Genomic DNA, 9,573 nt, shown 5'->3' on the forward strand with positions numbered 1-9,573 from the left:
TATGAACTAAACACACATTTGATTATCAAGATATTCTAAAATAGTAATGATAATGTAAAAAAGAAGAGTGTTCTTTCAAATGATTAATTCAGGATACAATTAAAAAGTCTCTTGATGAGATAATTTGTATTTCTGGATTCAAATCAATGAAATAACAGTTCCTGTCCCCTGAAGGTCTTCAGAGACAGGTTGAAGTCAGAGGCCTAGTTCACTACAGACCCCCTGCCTTTGGAAATTATCGCCTGTCCATGGGGATGAATTCCAACATAAACTTACGCTTCCGAATGTCCTTGATCTTGATGTAATCCAGCAAGAGGAAAACAAAAGTCAAAGAAGGTAATCCCACAACGGTTTAGGTAATTCCACAATGTTGTTGGTAATTCCATTGCAGCAATGCTTTAACCTCTTGGAAATAAAGTCTGTAATCCATTGGAAAAAGCCATATAATCCAGAATGATAAATCCACAATGATTGGAGGTGTTGATTGATCAGCATGTAGAGGGGTTCCCTCGAATGACCTGCAGAGGCGACCACTGGATGGAGTTTGGAGACGCACGTTGGAGTTGTAGGTCCCTTCGGCGAAGTTTGCTGCTTGTGGTTCCCAGTGGATGCCATTCTGGTTCTATGTGTTCATGCATTTATGTGGTTTTAGTTGGGCTTATGAGTGGGATTTTACATAAAACCTTAACCTATATGCACCTGGTGTGTAAGCTATCATGGTTTAGATCAGCTACAGTTACCAGTTAAAGGGTGGGTCATGCTGAAAAATTATATATAGGGATTCATATCTATAGAAGGGCATTCCAAACTTGTCTTCCATTCCTAACTTGGTTTAAGTTAGATTTACATGGCAAAATATAGTTTGGTTCAATTGTCTGTTGTCCCTTTAGACAAACGACTTGAGGTTTTGGTTTTTTGGTTTTCCCTCTAAATGTTTTGGAGTCTATGGTGAGACTCAACTTAAGGATTAGCTAGCACCCCCCCCACCCCCCCGAATAGGATTGTTCGAGTAGGTTCGGCTTGAGCGTCGTGAGACATGTAGGTTATGGTACTTAAGGTAGCATTAACCTACATTGACTCCTCAAAGATTCAAGTTTAACAAATGAACTGCATGTTGGCATAGTTAAAGTCCTCATAGTCTCTAACTAAAGTACACACAAAATTCATTTTTGCTGGGGGTGTTCAGAAACAATACCAAAAACCAAATAAACGATGTTTCAACATCGACAAAAGTAGTGATTAAGCAATCAGAAAAACAACGCTTCAACACTGACAAAAGTAGTGATTAAGCAACTAGAAACAACGTTTCACTGTAACCCTCACTCTGATTGTCAGATTCGATCACGTTATCGCGTCTGAGTTGTTATCTTAACACTTAATCAAGCTTGGACTTATTTAGTTTCTACTTGGACAACCGTTTTTCCCACAAGGTCTGAGTTTGTGAGATCTTTGTCTCCTGTGGAGTTATCGAACGCCTTGTGTAGTTCAACCTGGTTTCGATGTACCCATTTAACAATTGGCTCTTTTTGGCCTTTGCTGACTTTGATCTGGTAGACAACTGGAGACAGTTTGTCTGTTATCAGGTGGGGTCCAGTCCACCTGGGCATCAGTTTGCGGGCAAGAGTTCCGGTCCCGGACTCTCTTTTCCCGGTTGTGGGGGGCGAACGTGTAGTACCAGACCCTATCTCCAACTTGGAGTTCCTTGTGAGAGGCCTTTTGGTCATAGTACGCCTTTCTTCCTTCAGCGGATTTTTCCAGGTTTCTCTGGGCAAACGCAAAGGTGTTTTTAAGGTGTTCTTCCAAGTCATTCATGTATTGTTGCGTGGTGTAGGCTGTTGCCATGGCGGCATCGCCTGGTTGGTACAACAGGTGTAGAGGGAGAGTCATTTGTCGACCCGTCATCATCTCGAAGGGAGAGATGTCAGTCGAAGTGTGTGGAGTGGCACTTACGGCCATGAGGACCAGAGGGAGTTTCACGTCCCAGTCCTTGTGGTTTTCGGCTACGTATTTCTTCAAAATACTTACCACAGTTCTGTCTGCTCTTTCCACTTGGCCTGAGGCCTGTGGGTGGTAGCCAACATGGAAGTTGATTTTGATGCCTAGCATCTTCCACAGTTCTTTCATCACTTCAGCTGTGAAATGTGTACCTTGGTCTGAGTTCACCCTGAAGGGAAGTCCAAACCTTGAAAATACATGATTCATTAGTAACATAGCAGTTGTTTGTGCTGTGTCGTTAGGAGCTGGTAGACATTCTACCTATTTGGTAAATGCGCAAGTTACCTTGAGAAAATATTTATTTCCTCTAGTGCTCTTAGTAAGTGGTCCAACCCAGTCGATCTGGAGGTCGGACCATGGGAATGCAATGCCTCTACTTTGCAGTGGTGCTCTATGGAGTGGTCTGGATGGCTGAAACTGGCCACAGACCAGGCACCCTTTTATGTAGTTCTTGACATCCTTTTCCATTCCAGGCCAATAAGCAACTTGTTTTAATGCTTTCAGCATGGCGTTATCTCCCTTGTGTCCTGCGGACGGGAGGTCATGCGCATGAACTAACATCACCCCCCTGTGGTCATGGGGTACCACGAACACGGGTGAGGACGTCGGTCCATGAGCAAAAGTTAGGATGCCCTTGAGTAGTTTTAGCTGTTTGCGCAGCTGAAAGATGACTTTAAGGTCTGGATTGGAATCCAGGTCGACTTCGGACGGAGTGTTTTTCTCTGGGTCAGTCAAGTACAGCATCATCGAGTTTATCGCAGGATCCGACTTCTGAAGTTGGATGATATCTGGGTCAGTCAGCATGGGTTGTACAGAGACTGTGTTGTCAGCTGGCTTGGCTGCAGCTTTTGCATGTGTGACTGCCATTACCTCGGCTGTAGGTTGTACTGACAGAGTTGCGAGCAGCCAGGAGGGGTCAAAGGACCACGGAGGGCCGTCCATGGCTCCATCCTTGGCTAGGAAGTCCGCAAGGTCATTATACCGCTTGTCATCGCCTAGAACTCTTGAATGTCCTGGAACCTTTTTCCAGTAGACCTGTAGGTCATGTGATGTCATCAAGTGATCACATGCCATGAAAAGCTCTTTGTGTTTGACCACCTTTTTGTTGCTTGTGAGAAAGCCGTTCTGTTTCCACAGAGCGAGATGACACAAGAAACTAAGTCGAGCGTAATTAGAGTCCGTGCAGATGACTAGCGTTTGGATGGAGCGTTCTACTGCCATCTGGAGAACTATTAGGATTCCTGCTATCTCAGCGTACTGAGAAGTCTGAGAGCCTAATTTATAGCTAAAAGTGACCTCTTGTTGGTCTTGGAGGAGAATCCCTCCAACACCTGATTTGCAGGTTTGTTCGTGGTGGAATGAGCATCCATCCACGTACAATGTTGCCATATCTTTGCAGATATTGCTATCAAAGTAGTGGTGATTCGGGTCATCACTTACTGAGGGGTTTTTCCGCAGCTGGCAGTTGGTTGGCTGGTACATCTTGTGTACATTCCTGGCAGACCTCTGGAATGGTCTGTCGAGCCGTAAGGTTTGCTGTGTCTAGCACAAGAGGATCCTTTTTGGCTGGTTTTAGTGACATTGTGGCTGGTGTCCACTCGGACACCTAATCTTACCAAGATGTCAGAGCCTATGTAGGTTGCATGTGGTAAGTCTGGGACCACGAGGAATGGGCGGACCAGTTCCTGTTGGTTCCAGATCAGTTTCAGGTTAATGACTCCTTTCGCAGTCATCACTCGTGAACTGTTGGGATACAATGGAAAGCGGAAAGCTTTCTCTATCATAACTGGACCCAAATGTTTCTTAACCAATGTTTCGTAGAAAGCTTAGTTAATAGCTGATTTATCTGTCCACAGCGACAGTACAGCATCTTTGGTGTGGACACTGAATCCTTGGATCTCTACACCTTTAACTATCAATGGTTGGTAGTATCCGGTGGGCTCTGACTGTCTCAGCTCGCATAGGAGGCTTTCTTGTTCAGTCAGGGTTGGGTCCACCGGTTGGGTCTCTTCGGTTTAACAGGCTTTTAAAGGCTTACTTACCGGGACTGTGTTCTCTGCTGAGAGGTCCTCGGTGCCTTCTGCGGTGCCTGCTGTTGGGCAGTCTGTGACTGTCTCAGGAGGCATGAGTATTGGCAGGGGTTTGCTCACTCTGGCCCACATTGTCTGTTCACCATAATCTATAATCGCCTCAAAGCGATTTATAAAATCCTGGACAATCAAAAATGGGAATGAGTCAACCGTAGACACATGTACTGGGTGGTGTAGTGTCATCTTGCCAACCTGCATGTGAACCATAGCTATAGCTATTAGGGTTGTCCTCGTCTCTGCGAGGCCATGCAGTTCTATAGCACGTTCTATGAGAGGTATTTCCCTGTGAACACCGTTAGCGGCTATCTTGAGCTCCTCGAACAGTTTGGCTGACATAATAGTTATGTCGGCTCCACCGTCCAGTAGGGCTTCATGTGTGAGGACCCCTTCAAGTGTGATTGACAGGTAAGCTTTTTTAGCGACCCCCTTTCTGATCAGGTTACACAAGAACCTTGTAGGTTTTGGCCGACGTTTCTTCTTACGTTTACCTTTGCCTGTGTAATCCTGGTTTTTCCGAACCGTTGGTGCAGTTGCTGCTGCTCCTGAGAGTTCGGTTTTTGACGGGCTTCCGTCATTGATGTATGAGATCACCCGCTCTCTGTGTGTTGAGGGACTCTCATTTTTTGCAACAACAAGGTCCTGGTGGCTGTCTGTGACAGCGGCAACGTTGTTGTTTGTGTCACCTTGATTTGTCTGAACCGTTAGCACAGCTAACAGCTTTCAGTTTGTGACGGGTCACCGTCGGGTGATGTGTGATTGTACCCCCCCTTTTTCTGGTGAGGGCCTTTCAGAGTTTACAACAACAAAATCATGGTGACTGTCTGTGACAGCAGTAACGGTGTTGTTTGTGTGCTCTGACTCATCAGCAATGATATTGCCACACAACGCGTCAGGTTGTTTGTCCGTGGCAACACCTTTCAACATTTCCAAGAACCGACGCACACTCTCTGTCTTGTCCGAGCTCAGAGGTCTGGGGCTCTCTTTCTGGACCCGCTGCTGTTTCTTTTTCATCTCAGGCTGTTCAGGCCGACGTGGTGGGGGAGCAGGTCCCCTCTTCTGGGGTTCCCAGTGGGATCCCTGGTTGTATGGGTCCCTTTTGGTGCCATACTTTTTACCCTTAGGGTGTTCGCCCCCCTTCTGGTACAATCGTTCAACCTCTGATTTCTTGGGAAACCATTTAGGATCCCGTCTGGACCAGGGGGCACTCACCTGTTGTGGTTTGGCTGCTGGGAAACCTCGTTTCCTCTCGCCTTTTTTGGGAGGGGGAGCTGAAGCTCTCGTCCCTTCCAATTCTAATGACTGGGCAGGAATCCTCTCACCTGGGAACACCTCAATGGGTGTTTTGGCCTGTGAATGGGCCTCAAAGACATTCACAGCATAATTTTTTATCTCACTGATGGTTTTCTCTTTGAAATTAGCCATCATCTGTACTAACATCCTTATGTCAGGGTGGATATTTTTGCTGAAGACGAACCTAAACGCTTCCTCCTCCTCCATGCCGGTTTCGTTCCTGTAACCAAAATAAGCCTGCAAAATTCTGGAATAATATGCCCTTGGGTCCTCATTCTTACCTTGCATGACCTTGTCGGTGGCTGGATTTCTGCCAGGTCCCGCGCAAGGGGTATACTCTTTCATAAGAGCAGCACATAACAGGCGGTAATCCTTTCTTGTGGCATCAGGTTGACGCTCTATAAAGGAAAACACCGTCCTGGCTGAAGTGAGCCTGATCAAACCTACTTTATTCTTAACTGTAGCGTTGGGATAGCTTCTTAATTGGAAGTCAAGGTTGTACAGATAGGCCTTAGTGTTGGTTGAACCCAACGGCCTTGGCTCAAAGCGTTGGACATATTTCGCTATTTTATGCGATGCCGCTATGGAGAGCGGAGGCTGAGGGATTGGTGTTGTTGGAACAAAATAATCACATGGAGGTGATTCACCGGACTCACGTGGAGGTGGCAGAAGGAGATTATGTGTAAGAGGTACAGCAAAATCCTTCTGAGGTGGTGATGGTTGACCTGGACTCTGACCCAGTTCGTCTTTGAGTTCTAGACATCCTCGCCCCTCGTCAGAGATTTCATTTGTGGCTGCGGTTAGTTTTGCCTAACAGGCTGGTAAGCGTTCATGTGATGTATGACACTCACTTTGTAAACGCACGCCTTGTTGGACTAACACCGCTTTTTCCAATATGAACTTGTTCACAGACTTTGATGTGAGCTGCAACCGTTGGTGCAGAGCATCATTGTCTGAACACAGAGCTTGGTACTTAAGCCCTCCTTCACATAGCTTTTCCTCATATGAGTTTGCTTGTAACAACAGCTGAGCTTGTGAGATCTCTTTTTCACGTTTCAATTAATTCTCCCAGGTCTCTTTATCAAATTGAAACTGTGCCATGAGTTTTAGATACTCCTCACGTGTTGCCACGCGGTCCTCTGTCTCGCACATCAACCTTATATCAAGGGCTTCTGCCCTGTTGGCCTCAATGTAAAATTTAGCTTTTAGCAAGAGTGCTATTTTAGCTAGTTGTTCATAGCCTGACTTTTTTATGGCTGCAGAAGTTACACTGTCTACAACTTCTTTTAGCTCGTCCAATAACTCTGTTGAGTTCATGTAGTTCACCTGTTCACCATATGGACATAAGGAATCTGTGAAGAGCCTTAGGGCTGTCGCAAGCCAGTCCTTTTTATCACATGGAGCAACATCAGCATTCTCAGCTTCTGTTAAATCTGCCATGGTTGTATTTACTGTTCAGCAAAACCTATCTGGTTAAACTGTGGCAATCTTAGAGTTTTTCAACAGGTAAATGTTTGTATTTAAGTGGGCAGTGAGTTTCACACACTATTTTAGCTCTGGGTTTCATCAATAGTACTGTTATAAGCCAATTTTTCAATAAATGGGCACCTGCGTTTAGGCTTTATCCCATGTATATTGTAAGTAAATGCTTCCTGTGGCAGTGTTACTTAATATGAGCTTAATTCTAACAGATACAAGAGCCAGGCTATTTCAGTGTTCATGTACTCTAATGTACTTAAAATTAAATAAACCTACAATACTTTCTAAGAAGACTGACAGCAACTTTGTAGTTGTAAACACTCCTTAAGCAGTTTAATTTACCAGAATTTGCTATTTAAACAGTAACTCATAAACCAGGCTTGATTAACAAAAAAAAATTTAAATGAAAAGCAAGTGTGCAAATTTCAGTTCTGAAAAAACTGTTATACTCTTTTTCCAACAGCAGGTGGCAGTGTAAGTTTACTTTTACTGGTAGGAGTCACTGACGCCTTCCTGTGAACCGTCCTGTTGACATCTGGTTTTAGCCATTAGCTACGATTAGCAACGGTCGAACACGGTTCAAATCAGCATTTATGGACGGATTTAAAGCTTAACGTGGCGTCACTTCACCAGCGCTCTCTTTATGCATAGACTCATGAGTTTAGGAACGAATGTCAGGGCTTTATTCAACTGTTTTAAACACAAAGGAAGACTCCGTTAAAACGAGCTTCATTTCCGGGGTCACGTGACTTTACAGACACGTGGACATCGGGGGTGGGCTTGTCGCACTGACGCCAGAGTGAGTGGACGTACACAGCGTTACGTCACCAGCTTCTCAGCGAATCAGAACATCCCAAACAGTGGTCCTCGACCAATCACAGCTCGTGTGTACTCGCCTTAAGCTAGCAGTTAGCATCAACAGTCCGGCCAAATTATCGCCCATTAAAGCCTTGAAATTGTACAATTTACTGTGAAAATGTAACGAATCAGCATAGAAGCAGCTCTGAGACGGCACTCAGCTTCAAAGACAACGTATCACCATTTAAAACACGACTTGTCGAGTCCAGTAAACAGAACCGGGTCGAACCCACAGAACCCCCGGTCATGGTAGAGTTTCAAACAGAATGAATGCGTTATTCCCTCTGCTTACAGCTTAATTATACAAACAGAATGACAATTTCAGCTTCAAAATGAACATATTGACGCAATTCTGCATCTTTCTGAACCCCACAGCCGTAAAATATGTCTGTACCAAGGTCAAAACTTGGACTTTTTAATGCCAACATGACAAGTTATTCACAGTATCACAAGTCACACATAATTTATCTCTTCAGAAATGTTACGAGCCACCAATTATATAGTATGTCAGGACAGCTTTGCTGTAGACACACGACTAATTAATTATTCTTAAAGCTAGTTCAAGCACAAAGAATATTAATTGTTTAATTACAACGGATTATTTTCTTTTTCGAGTTAAATTTATGCCATGTGACCGAGATAACTGTGAGTGGATTGTTTAATCAGGGACATGAGATGCCATTTTATCTTTGACCCATCAGAATAAATGCGGTCATTTATTTAACAGAATCAAAATTTTACATCAAAACATGTACACATTGATTTGCTGATCTGTTTCTGATTAACAAACTTGTCACGCTTTACTAATAAGACAACAGAACATTACTGATTGAGGCTGATTCACCTCTGAAGGCATCTAGATTACTAGAGAATAGAAGTTTAAAGAGAAGACATAGATTTGAAGATTTAAAAGGAGGTTTAGATGGAAGCTATGTGTGAAACCAGAACATTGTACCCTTCCTCCGACACCCCGCTCAGATTTCTGGTACACTTCAGGACGTGCAGAGACTTTGTTACCTTAGATGGGGATATCTCCACTCCGGAACAGAAGTCCATTAGTAAGATCTCTTTACAGCATCTCCAGTTAAAGTAGCTGGGAAACTTTAGAATAAATGCATATACTCATGAGGTACTCAGTTCCACCGAATAAGCTTCCTTAGAAGAGGAGCATTTACTGCTCGAGTTGAGTGCACAGTGATGCGAGCCACGACTCCGGAGGAGTGATGGAGGGACCCCTTGGCACACGGTCCCATCCATCCACTCCAAGTTCTGAAGACTTAGCCCTAAGACTTAACACTCTGACTGAGTTTTAGCACTGAACTCCAGGACTGCACTTCAGGACTGAACTGAGTTCTAGGACCGAACTCCAGGACCGAACTCCAGGACCGAACTGAATAGTTCCGCGAAGTGTTCCTTTTAAAGGGGTATACACTTCCTGTTACGTGGTACTTCCTGATTGGTTGAAACAACCATCAGGGGGGTGGTTCTAGTGATGTCAAGAGGACACTAGAAGTCAAAAGACAGCAGGAATGTTTACGAACGGTTAGTACAGACAGAGAAATATTATGACGAAGTGGGACAAACGCAGGTGCCAGTTGAAGTTATTTACTGTCTGCTAGCTTTAAAAACAAGACACTTTGTTCTAATAACTCGTCTCTGTTTGTCTCTGACTTTCGACCGACATCACTAAATGCACACTTACTTTGTAAATAGGCATTTAACTGTATGATCAAAAATCTGCTGAGGTTTAAAAAGCATTAATACTGTTTCACAGTTGATTTAAATGAGTGGTTCACTTCAACATTTAGAAATGGTATGAACTAAACACACATTTGATTATCAAGATATTCTAAAATAGTAA

At 44.1% G+C, this 9,573-nt stretch overlaps 1 protein-coding gene across 1 annotated transcript in view; it reads right to left on the reverse strand.

Moving 5' to 3' along the window:
* LOC119412170 (band 4.1-like protein 1) overlaps nucleotides 1-9,573 on the reverse strand; it is a 134,321-nt gene that overhangs the window by 55,909 nt on the left and 68,839 nt on the right. The gene's annotated exons all lie outside the window — the stretch shown is intronic.

Source organism: Nematolebias whitei, chromosome 7 (genome assembly GCF_014905685.2).
Source record: "Nematolebias whitei isolate Nwh7 chromosome 7, NemWhi1, whole genome shotgun sequence".
NCBI lineage: Eukaryota > Metazoa > Chordata > Actinopteri > Cyprinodontiformes > Rivulidae > Nematolebias > Nematolebias whitei.